This window comes from Eumetopias jubatus, unplaced genomic scaffold (assembly GCF_037043125.1).
Source record: "Eumetopias jubatus isolate StellerSeaLion01/CBP00866 unplaced genomic scaffold, mEumJub1_p1.0 scaffold_2, whole genome shotgun sequence".
NCBI classification, from domain to species: Eukaryota; Metazoa; Chordata; class Mammalia; order Carnivora; family Otariidae; genus Eumetopias; species Eumetopias jubatus.
The window spans coordinates 117,277,767-117,290,444 of NW_028274808.1; the positions used below are offsets into that span (position 1 = coordinate 117,277,767).

Genomic DNA, 12,678 nt, shown 5'->3' on the forward strand with positions numbered 1-12,678 from the left:
TCTAACTACATTCAAAAATAAAAACTTTCAAGTACAGTGCACATCTACAGCTGAATTCTCAAGTCAATGTTGGAAAGGATGTCAGTTCTAAAGCCAGCTACAAATAGCAAAAGGGCAACGTCTCGTTCTAAAATGAAGATTGTCCTGACTCTCAAGAAGATCCTAAAAAGAAAGAGATGAAATTAAGATTGGTTCGCTCTAAATGTAGATAAGCAATTGAAATTGGGATTGATTCATTGCACTGAATAATGAAAAACAAAAATATTTATTTTAAATTATGCATATATAAAGACTTTGCTTACCTTCCCTTGGGGATCATTTTTCACATTTGACTTTTTTTTTCCCCTCTACTTCTCTGTACCTTTGTTCACGCATGTATTAATAGGATGAAAGAGAAGCAAAATGGAGAAGAGAATTCTTTAACTTAGTTTTGCTTTTTAAAGGAAAGTCACGAGCTGGTAGAGGCCATTCTGTGAGGTTTTAACAGAAGCTCAAGCAAAGACAGACTTTCACACACAATACAGAACAATGATACAAATCAGATCAATTTCACAAGGTTTCTCAGTGCAATGTTCATCCACATGAATTATGTTCTCACTAAAGCAAGGGCCTGGAATTCACATCCATTTGTAGCACTGGTGAGTTAGGGTTATGGTCAAAGCCCGGTGTACTGAGGGATTCCTTAGTCATAAACAAAGTGTTTGACCCACTCTATTCCTCAGGGCAATGGAGAGCCTGAGCTAACTGAATTTATACAGTGGGAATTGATAGTTTATTGCTGACCCTGGAGGGGCAGGGGCACTGACTCACATCCTATTTCTGGCTTTTCTTGGCATTTGTTACTGCAGATAAAGGTAGATTGTGTCGAGATGTGCTGCTCGTCCTGGAATACAATTGTGTCAAAATGCAAGTGCTCAATTTTATTTGAACGGGAGCAATAAATTGGCACCCCCAAATACCCCCTGCCTTCCCTAAACATCATATTTCAATTTCTCACTGTTACTCATGTTTAGTACTGGTTAACATACCAAAGGATGTTAAAAGATATAAATCCTGTTAATTGTACATTAGTAATTGTGGAAGAAACTGAAGAGCTAAAAGACTCATAGAATTCCTTTGTTTTCAATGGCAGGTGAAATACAAAATATTAATAAAAATGTAATCCATAAAAATGTTTAGTTTGTTATTTGTACATTCAGCTCTGGCCTGCTAACCCAAACTGTTTGGTCCCCAAAACATCCATAAATGGTTAAATCTTCTCAATATACGTATAATCATTTTACTCTATGATCTATGTGTTTCATTAGTTGAGGTACACATTTTGCTATAATAAATGTGCTTCAGTAAATGATCTATGCATTTCTTTCTGAAATGTATGTGTTTCACTAGAAAAGGTATGTGTTCATCAACTATGAATAATGTTCCTAACGGCACCACATTATATTACTTGGCTGGTATCAGCACAGCATTACACATCCATTCCCTCATGACCATGAGCACTGCATCCGCGAGAAGACACACATCAGCCCCTGTCACTCTCAGGTGTCGATGCTCATGTGCATGAACTCTGCCATCTTGGGAAACACAAATGGCGGGGGGGGGGATGGAGTCATTTTCGAGGTGAATATGTTTGTTAAATGAACAGGAAACAAGGGATTTTTCTAGGCCTGCCCTTTTATAAGCCAGAGGAGGAAAAAACAATGTGACAAAACACAGTTGAGATTTTACTGTTTTTCATAGGCAAACTTCCTTCCATTTGCTTCAATTAAACGTTACTTGGGTAACAAAGGAAAGAGTGTAATTCCAAGTGAAACATTAAAACCATTTTTTTTTGTACTTACGTGACTCCTCTATCAAAATTCCACCCAATTCCTGATTTTAGTGAATTGGCTTCCAAAAATGAAGTGAAATGGTCTTTATAGAGTGAAACGAATTAATTACTTTAAAAGTTAAAGACCTTATCTTTCTGTAAAAGGTGTTGTTGATCACTGATTGATGAGAGGTTCGTGTTAGTTTATAATCCAAATGGAAAAAAAAAGATTTTTGGAGGTATAACAAAACATACAGTGATTTACTTCTCAACATATTGAAATTCAAACGAAGCAATTACCCAATTAAACCCACAATCAATTATTTGTGGCCTCCAAGCTATCTGGGAGTACTAACAAACAAACCTTTAGATTATCTATAGAAATCCTTTCTTCCCCCAGGTATATGAGTTTCTTCTGTCCAGCTGTCTATGTTTTGAAATGTGCCTGATTCTTAGAAATGTGCCTTTCTTCATTATGATATATAGCCTGTAATTCAATGCACACGATATTTGTGAATAGTCATGCCCACCAAATGACTTATAATCTGCTCTTCATGTAAATGTGTTAATTATGACAGAATCACTTACTTTTCACAGATGAAAACTAATGCTTTGTATATGAACTTTCCATTTAAAAATCATTTTTCAGTAAACACTGAATCTCTTCTACATATGACATCACATGATTTATTACACGTCTCTATTTAGTGACCTAATTTTCTCTCTACTTTACATCTATCACTGCAGATATTTCTTTCATTTATACCTGCCTTTTACATTTTTTATTTACTGAAGTGACTGAAACCTGGTGGTTATTTTTTACTATTATGGGGATTAGGAATTTCTATAGGTCTTATCAGCTGGCAAGTCATTCATCTTATATTTGAGACACTCTCTATGTAGCAATAGTCTATATTAAATAGTTCTGAAATAATTAATTCAGTGCTTTTAGGGAATTGCTACAATTTTTCTACAGTAGAATGTTTTGATGATACCGCCATTCTCATCTTCTGAAGACTGCAAGCATGCACATGTGAAAAAAAGAGAAGATTCTTGACAAAAGCGATCTTTCTGACAAAAAATTAGTTTGGCATTAATAGCAGTTGAATTCCACCTATGTATAAAACTGGATCAGCCAGTAATATTTTAGGGACACCCAGAAACCATTATTTAGGGACACCTAGAAATAAAAAAAAATGTTGGTTTATACATATAGGTCGGACATAATACTTTTCTTTAATGCATGTTGCACTAAATATTGCTTAGTGATTTTGTGAATTAAGTGTTAGTAATACTCTAATGACCTTGTCTTATATTTTCGGTAGTTAATAGTTAAATTCTTTATGGTAGCCTATAAATTGTTGCCTAAAAACAGAAGCAGGAAATTGTAGTAAATGTTATTGAAAACTCTCGCAGAGAGATTTTGATGTCTATATTGAATTTCCCTCTTACCAAGTTGGATTAATATCTTCAGTTACATGTTACATCTTACTTAGAAAGTCCTCATTGGACCCAAATCAGTCATATGTGAATAGTTCATAAACAAGTTCCTTGAGACCTGAAATGGTCTAAGTGATAAACATTTAATCAATTTGATTCCACTTTGCACGTGATTGTGTATATGAGAAAAATCTCTTCAGTAAAGATTCCTTAAGACCCATATACTGAGATCAACCTGAGCTGAAAGTATTCTACTTTGTGAGAAATGAAAAAAATAATATATATGTTCATACTTTCAAAAATACCAGTTTGTTCATAAATTTCCACCACCACTCACCTCTTGTACACACAGGTCTGTGATATATTTGTAATGTTTAAAGTTTATAAAGAATAGTTACATAATTTTTGTTTTGCTTTAGTCCAGATTCATTGTGATTAGCCTATTTTACTGGTACTGTGAGGACCTTTGTGATGCTTGCTAAGTCTCAAATGTGATCTGAATTGGTGTTCTCTGCCAAAATCTAGCTCTGGCATTGTCTATAACCTGGATGTTTTCGGCTCCAGACACCATGGTATCTTTCTTGTGGTTTCTATAGTCTTCGAGGGCTATGTCATAAGCTTTGCTAAAAGAAAAAACAAAAAGAAAAACTTCCAGCCACTCTTAGGTGAAAAAAAATAAGTTGAATATTAAATACAACTTGAACATTCCCTTAAGAATCTGTGTAGATATTAATACATTTAAAAGTAGGGTTAAAATCAGGTTATATTAGGCCAAACACACCTTAAATTGCTAAAGAGTTTCACAGTGACATTTTGGTCATCAGTGGCAGCCATTATCTGGGGATAAATCAATTTGCAGCAGCTGTGGACAGCTATTTGAGTGTAGAGCAGAGCAGCTTAACTGCAGAAGCATGTTAAAAGTTAAAAGGCCAGAGTCCTGCTGACTACACATAAGAAAAATTTTTAAGGTAAAACCATAACACAACATTGCCTGACTCAGAACACATCAGGCCTTTCGTGTTAATTCCTGCTACCTAATAACTGATTCGATATGCTTTCTTTTCTAGCTCCCTTGTTAAGGATGGTGCATATTATAGAAACTTGTCTAGATCCATTTTTTGTTCTTCCTTTTGGCAAATAATTCTCTTTAGAGGTTCGGTTAGTGCTTCTGGCAATGGCAGAACTAGCACTTTTATGGTCTTTTAATCTGTGAAAAAGACTGTCCTTGGTTTCTTTAAAAGGTCAATATCAGGTACAGAATTTTCTTCAACTGTAAGCAGAATGGTGCCGCACTAGATAAGGCATCTCGCAGCAAAGTAGAATAAAGAAGGTGCACCATTTGCCACAGTTATACATTTGCTTATTTATAACCTAGAAGTTACCATCTTTTTACCTTTGCATTTCTCACTTGCTGTAATAGTTTGTTTTCTGAGTTTGAGACCTGGATTTAGAAAGTAAAATACTCTGCTGTGTTGGGTTTTCCTTTAAGTTCCTATATTGGCATCTCTAGAAAATGGATGATGGACTGAGAGGGAAGGACGGGTCTTTACAGGAAAAAAAAAGCAGCTTTCTGAATTAAGTTGGAAATTATATATACAAATTCAAGTGTGTATCAATTGTGGTTTATTTCATAGATTTACTTTTCACAATGGAACCTCAATATACTTTTCAGTAAAACCACAAAGGCCTGAGACAATGTACAAAGATGGCTTATATTCTGTACAGTGATGCAATCGAATATGGACCAGTTATTATTGGTTAGAGTAATGAATTCTGTCAGAGCGCAGGGAATATTTGTAAGTGAATCGTTGTCACTGAAGACATGACATTGTTGTGATTTGAGGCTTGTATTGGGATAATTTTAATAGTCATCACTCAAGTAAAAATTGTATTTGAAATACTTGGCATATTTTTAGTGTCCTATGCAAATCTTAAATGAGAAAATAAAATGAATGGTAATTAAACATGATTATAATTTCCCAAAGAAAGAAAACTTATTTCTATGGGCTAAATATGCTTGTTGGAAATTGTGATTTAACTGATCTCAATGCTGAATTAAAAATTTTAAAATATATAAATATAATAGCTTCAGCTTCCATAGTTTGGTCATGTTAATTTTTTTTTTTTTTTTTAGTGTCGAGTTACATTAGTGTAAATTCTTGGCATAGGGATTATTTGGTGGGTCCACACAAATATTTTTCTAGGAACATGTAAGAATCTGAGAGAGGCTGGATCTAAATGCTATTATCCTTAAATCATAGGTAAAAAAAGAAGAACCTACAGATTCATTTTTAAAAGTATGAATGAAAGTATTTTAGCCAATAAAAATCAGCAGAAACAGTGATGTCAATGGGAAATGTCACCTGGGAAAACATTTGTCCTTATATTAGTAGTGGAGGATGGAGGGAAATGTCCACTGAGGCTTCTATTAACTGTTCGAATGAAGCCTACAAATGAATATTAATAACCAACATCCTCTGGCACCCAACCCATTGCCAGACACCTCCTCAGTGTTTAGTAAAACTCTGTGGTGTGTGTTTGATCAGAATTCCTATTCTACAGATGAGGAAACTGAGTCAAGAGGTTAAATGTTATACTTATTGTCATACAATAAGTTAAGTGGTGTTTTGGAGACTGCGAGTTTGCTCCCCATTATTCTGTCTTCCCTTCTCCGTTTGGTAATAAAAAACCTAAGTTTGAATTAGCTACAGGGTTTTAAATGCCAGCAAGGTACCACATTTCCCATCCTCTCTTGCAGTTAGTGATGCCATGATAATACATTTTTGTTAATAGTTTTGTGTCAAACTGTGTTGTTTGCAACTTCTGGGTCTTATCTATAAAGGGACTGGAACTTACTTGCCACATGTTTGAAAGCTCTGCGCTCAGTGTGACAAAGCAACATGACGCAGGGAGGCTGAAAGCCCAACAGTATCAGCCTGCAATGCTAGACCGGGACGGCTTGCCCAGACTTTCCCATGAAAGAGAACTAAGCTGTCTAAACTGCCTGCTTATGCTTTTGTATTCAGAGTTCCCCCTCTTTCTTACTCTCTCAGCGATCCAATAAGTATCCCAACTAATATAGTGTGAGAACTGAGTTTCACATCCAGAATCCAGAGCCAAAGCTCTTAAACATTAGAACATGTCCAACTGAACTTGCTGTTTGGTAGAATTGTCAAGGTCATTTTTGATTCAGGAATTTTTCCAGTTAGTAATTTATGTCTCTAAAACTGTTGGGTCAGCTGTCTTTGACAAAAAGAACAAGTAAGAGAGACATATTGTAGGAAAACTATAGGTGCCACTACTTTTTTCTGAATTAATAGTCCTTAAATACACCGCAAACATAGATGTTCTCTTTTTTCACCAGTAATTTATTCCTTTAACTTTACACCTGTGGCTTACATTTTTCCTTCAAATCTTTCCGTATTGTCTCCTGATTGTGGATCTCCACTTGCTCCTTTATGTATTTCTTTCATGGGGCGCCTGAGTGGCTCAGTCGTTAAGCATCTGCCTTCGGCTCAGGTCATGATGCTGGGGTCCTGGGATCGAGCCCCACATCGAGCCCCACATCGAGCCCCACATCGAGCCCCACATCGGGCTACCTGCTCCGCAGGAGGCCGGCTTCTCCCTCTCCCACTCCCCCTGCTTGTGTTCCCTCTCTCACTGTGTCTCTCCCTGTCAAATAAATAAAATCTTTAAAAAAATTTCTATATATTTCTTTCATGATTTCTGATTTTTCAGAGTTCTTGTGTTTTTTCCTCTTGCTGTCTAATCAATATTAGGTAACTTCAAGCCCTCAAATGACTCCAATAATTTACAAATCACTCTTGTAAATATATTTAATATAATTAGCTGGTAGTATTCTCCTGTGAAGCTATCTGGCCCTGGACTTCGGTTTGTTGGGAGATTTTTGATTACTGATTTTTGATTACAATTTCTTTGCTGGTTATCAGTCTGTTCAATTTTCTATTTCTTCCTGTTTCAGTTTTGGTAGTTTATTTATTTCTAGGAATTTGTCCATCTCTTCCAGGTTGTCCAATTTGTTGGCATATAGTTTTCTATATGTGTGATTATTTATTTATTTGGGTCCTTTCTCTTTTTTTGTGATAAGTCTGGCTAAAGTTTATCAATTTTATTAAATTTTTTCAAAGAATCAGTTCCTGGTTTCATTGATCTGCTCAATTTTTTTAAAAGTTTATATCATTTATTTTTGCTCTAATCTCTATCATTACCTTCCCTCTGCTGGTTTTAGGCTTCATTTGTTGTTCTTCTTCTAGCTCTTTAGGTGTAAGGTTAGGCTGCTTATTTGAGATTTTTCTTGCTTCTTGAGATAGGCCTGTATTGCTATATACTTCCTTCTTAGGACCACTTTTGCTGCATCCCAGAGGTTTTAGATCATCGTGTTTTCATTATCATTTGTTTCCATGTATTTTTAAAAGTTTTCCTTTAATTTCCTGGGTGACCCATTCATAGTTTACTAACATGTTGTTTAACCTCTATGTATTTGTGAGCTTTCCAAATTTTTTCTTGTGATTGACTTCTAGTTTCCTAGTGTTGTGAGCAGAAAAGGTGCTTGGTATGATTTTAACCTTTTTCTATTTGTTCAGGTCTGTTTTGTGACCTAATATGTGCTCTATTCTAGAGAATGTTCCATGTGCACTTGAAAAGAATGTGTATTCTGCTGTTTTAGGATGAAATGTTCTAAATATATCTGTTAAGTCCATCTGGTCCAGTGTGTTATTCAAAGCCATTGTTTCCTTGTTGATTTTTCTGCTTAGATGATCTGTCCATTGATATAAGTAGGGTGTTAAAGTCTACTATTATTATGTTATTATCAATCAGTTCCTTTATGTTTGCTATTAATTGTTTTATGTATTTGGGGCACTCCTATGTTGGGAGTTGGATAATTGGAATATCTTCTCATTGGATTGTCTCCTTTATGATTATATAATGCCCTTCTTTGTCTCTTTTCACAGTCTTTGTTTTAAAGCCCCGTTTGTCCCGTAGAAGTTCTGCTACTTCAGCTTTCTTTTGACATCTATTTGCATGATAAATGTTTCTCCATCCCCTCACTTTCAATCTGCAGGTGACTTTAGATCTAAAATAAGTCTCTTGTAAGCAGCATATAGATGGCTCTTGTTTTATTTATCCATTCTGACACCCTATGCCTTTTGATTGGAGCATTTAGTCCATTTACATTCAAAGTAATTATTGATAGATATATATTTATTGCCATTTTTCTACCAAACATTTAAAGAAGAATTAATACCTATTCTTCTCAAACTATTATAAAACTAGAAGGGAAAGAAAAACTTTCAAATTCATCCATTCTATGAGGACAGTGTTACTCTGATTCCAAAACCAGATAAAGACTACTAAAAAAGGCCAATATCCCTGTGGAACACAGATGCAAAATTCTGAATAAAATATTAGCAAACCTGGGGTGCCTGGGTGGCTCAGTTGGTTAAGCATCTGCCTTCGGCTCAGGTCATGATTCCAGGGCCCTGGGATGGAGTCCCACTGCTCGGCGGGGAGCCTGCCTCTCCCTCTGCCCCTCCCCCACTCATGCTTTCTTTCTCTCTGTGTGTCAAATAAATAAATAAATAAAAATCTTTAAAAAAATATTAGCAAACCAAACCCAGCACTACATTTAAAAAATCACTCACCACGGGGGCGCCTGGGTGGCTCAGTTGGTTAAGCGACTGCCTTTGGCTCAGGTCATGATCCTGGAGTCCCGGGATCGAGTCCCGCATCGGGCTCCCTGCTCAGCAGGGAGTCTGCTTCTACCTCTGACCCTCTTCCCTCTCGTGCTCTCTATCTCTCATCCTCTCTCTCTCAAATAAATAAATAAAATCTTAAAAAAAAAAAAACACTCACCACGATAAAGTGGAATTTGTTCCTGTGTTGCAAGTGTGGTTCAATAGTCACAAATCAATCAACGTGATATACCACATTAATAAAAGAAAGTATAAGAACCATATGATCCTTTCAGTAGATGAAGAGAAAGCATTTGACAAAACACCACATACATTCATGATAAAAACCCTCAACAAAGGAGGTTTAGAGGGAACATACCTCAACATAACAAAGGCCATATATGACAAGCTTACAGCTAATATCATCCTCAATAGGGAAAAACTGAGAGCTTTTCCTCTATGGTCAGGAACAAGATGGGGCTGTCCACTCTCACCTTTGTTATTTAACATAGTACTGGAAGTCCTAGTCTCAGTAATCAGACAAAAAAAGATATAAAAGACATTCAAATCAACAAGGAAGAAGTAACATTTCACTATTTGGAGATGACCTGATACTCTATATAGGAAACCTGAAAGACTCTACCAAAAAACTGCTGGAAAGGTTACACAAATTCAGTGAAGTTGCAGGAGACAAAACCAATATACAGAAATCTGTTGCATTTCCATACACCAATAATGAAGCAGCAGAAAGGCAAATTAAGGAATCAATTCCCTTTGCAATTGCACAAAAATCATGAGATACCTAGGAATAAACCTAACCAAAGAGGTAAAAGACTGGTACTCTGAAAATCATAAAACATTGATGAAAGAAATTGAAGATGACACAAAGAAATGGAAAGACAATTGCTGGATCATATGGTAGCTCTATTTTCAACTGTTTGAGGAACCTCCATACTGTTTTCCAGAGTGGTTGCACCAGCTTGCATTCCCACCAACAGTGTAGGAGGGTTCCCCTTTCTCCGCATCCCCGCCAACATCTGTCATTTCCTGACTTGTTAATTTTAGCCATTCTGACGGGTGTGAGGTGGTATCACATTGAGGTTTTGATTTGTATTCCCCTGATGCCGAGCGATGTTGAGCACTTTTTCATGTATCTGTTGGCCATTTGGATGTCTTCTTTGGAAAGATGTCTGTTCATGTCTTCTGCCCATTTCTTGATTGGATTATTTGTTCTTTGGGTGTTGAGTTTGATAAGTTCTTTATAGATTTTGGATACTAGCCCTTTATCTGATATTTCATTTGCAAATATTTCCTCCCATTCTGTCGGTTGTCTTTTGGTTTTGTGGACTGCTTCTTTTGCTGTGCAAAAGCTTTTTATCTTCATGAAATCCCAATAGTTCATTTTTGCCCTTGCTTCCCTTGCCTTTGGCGACATTTCTAGGAAGAAGTTGCTGCGGCTGAGGTCAAAGAGGTTGTTGCCTGTGTTCTCCTTTAGGATTTTGATGGACTCCTGTCTCCGTTTAGGTCTTTCAACCATTTGGAGTCTATTTTTGTGTGTGGTGTAAGGAAATGGTCCAGTTTCATTCTTCTGCACATGGCTGTCCAATTTTCCCAAAAGCATTTGTTGAAGAGACTGTCTTTTTTCCGTTGGACATTCTTTCCTGCTTTGTCAAAGATGAGTTGACCATAGGGTTGAGGGTCCATTTCTGGGCTCTCTATTCTGTTCCATTGATCTATGTGTCTGCTTTTGTGCCAGTACCATACTGTCTTGATGATGACAGCTTTGTAATAGAGCTGGAAGTCCGGAATTGTGATGCCGCCAGCTTTGCTTTTCTTTTTCAATATTCCTCTGGCTATTCGGGGTCTGTTCTGGTTCCATACAAATTTTAGGATTATTTGTTCCATTTCTTTGAAAAAGGTGGATGGTATTTTGATGGGGATTGCATTGAATGTGTAGATTGCTCTAGGTAGCACTGGCATCTTCACAATGTTTGTTCTTCCAATCCATGAGCATGGAACGTTTTTCCAATTCTTTGTGTCTTCTTCAATTTCTTTCATGAGTATTTTATAGTTTTCTGAGTACAGATCCTTTGCCTCTTTGGTTAAATTTATTCCTAGGTATCTTATGGTTTTGGGTGCAATTATTTACCACAAAGATACAAATGTAGGGATCCGAAGGGTATGTGCACCCCAATGTTTATAGCAGCAATGTCCACAATAGCCAAACTGTGGAAAGAGCCAAGATGTCCATCGACAGATGAATGGATAAAGAAGATGTGGTATATATACACAATGGAATATTATGCAGCCATCAAAAGGAATGAGATCTTGCCATTTGCAATGATGTGGATGGAACTGGAGGGTGTTATGCTGAGTGAAATAAGTCAATCAGAGAAAAGCACGTATCATATGACCTCACTGATATGAGGAATTCTTAATCTCAGGAAACAAACTGAGTGTTGCTGAGTGGTGGGGGTGGGAGGGATGGGGTGGCTGGGTGATAGACATTGGGGAGGGTATGTGCTATGGTGAGCGCTGTGAATTGTGCAAGACTGTTGAATCACAAATCTGTACTTCTGAAACAATGCAAGATATGTTAAGAAAAAAGAAAAAGAAGAAGATAGTAGGAGGGGAAGAATGAAGGGGGGTAAGTCGGAGGGGGAGATGAACCATGAGAGACGATGGACTCTCAAAAACAAACTGAGGGTTCTAGAGGGGAGGAGGTGGGGGGATGGGCTAGCCTTGTGATGGGTATTAAAGAGGGCACGTTCTGCGTGGAGCACTGGGTGTTATGCACAAACAATGAATCATGGAACACTACATCAAGAACTAATGATGTAATGTATGGTGATTAACATAACAATAAAAAATTAAAAAAAAGAAATGGAAAGACATTGTTAAATGTGTATAATACTCAAAACAATCTACATATATAATGTAACTCCTATCAAAATACCACCAGTGGGGCGCCTGGGTGGCTCAGTTGGTTAAGGAACTGCCTTCGGCTCAGGTCATGATCCCAGGGTTGTGGGCTCAAGCCCCGCATCAGGCTCCCTGCTCGGTAGGAAGCCTGCTTCTTCCTCTCCCACTCCCCCTGCTTGTGTTCCCTCTCTCGCTGTCTCTCTCTCTCTCTCTGTGTCAATTAAGTAAGTAAATAAATTCTTTTTTAAAAAAAGATTTATTTCTTAAAAAAAAAACCAGCATTTTTCAGAGAGCTAGAACAAACAATCCTAAAATTTGTATGGAACTACAAAAGACCCCAAATAGCCAAAGCAACCTTGAAAAAGAAAGCAAAGATGGAAGGATCATAATTCTGGACTTCAAGTTATATTACAAAGCTGTAGTGATCAAAACAGTATGGTACTGGCACAAAAATTGACAAGTAGATCAATAGACCAGAATAGAAAACCCAGAAATAAAACCAGAAATATATGGTCAACTAATCTTCAACAAAGCAGGGAAGAATATTAAATCAGAAAAAGACAGTCTCTTCAACAAATTCTGTTGGGAAAACTGGACAGCAACATGCAAAAGAATGAAACAACCACTGCCTTACACCAAACACAAAAATAAATTCAAAATGGATGAAAGATCTAAATGTGAGACCTGAAACCATAGAAATCCTAGAGGAGAACACAGGGAGTAACTTCTTTGATATCAGTCATACCAACTTCCTTCTAAATATGTCTCTTGAGGCAAGGGAAACAAAAGCAAAAATAAGCTATTGGGACTTCA

The 12,678-nt window shown here is 36.8% G+C and overlaps 1 protein-coding gene across 1 annotated transcript in view; it reads left to right on the forward strand.

Moving 5' to 3' along the window:
- Positions 1 to 12,678, forward strand: part of CXXC4 (CXXC finger protein 4) — a 107,993-nt gene that overhangs the window by 79,314 nt on the left and 16,001 nt on the right. The gene's annotated exons all lie outside the window — the stretch shown is intronic.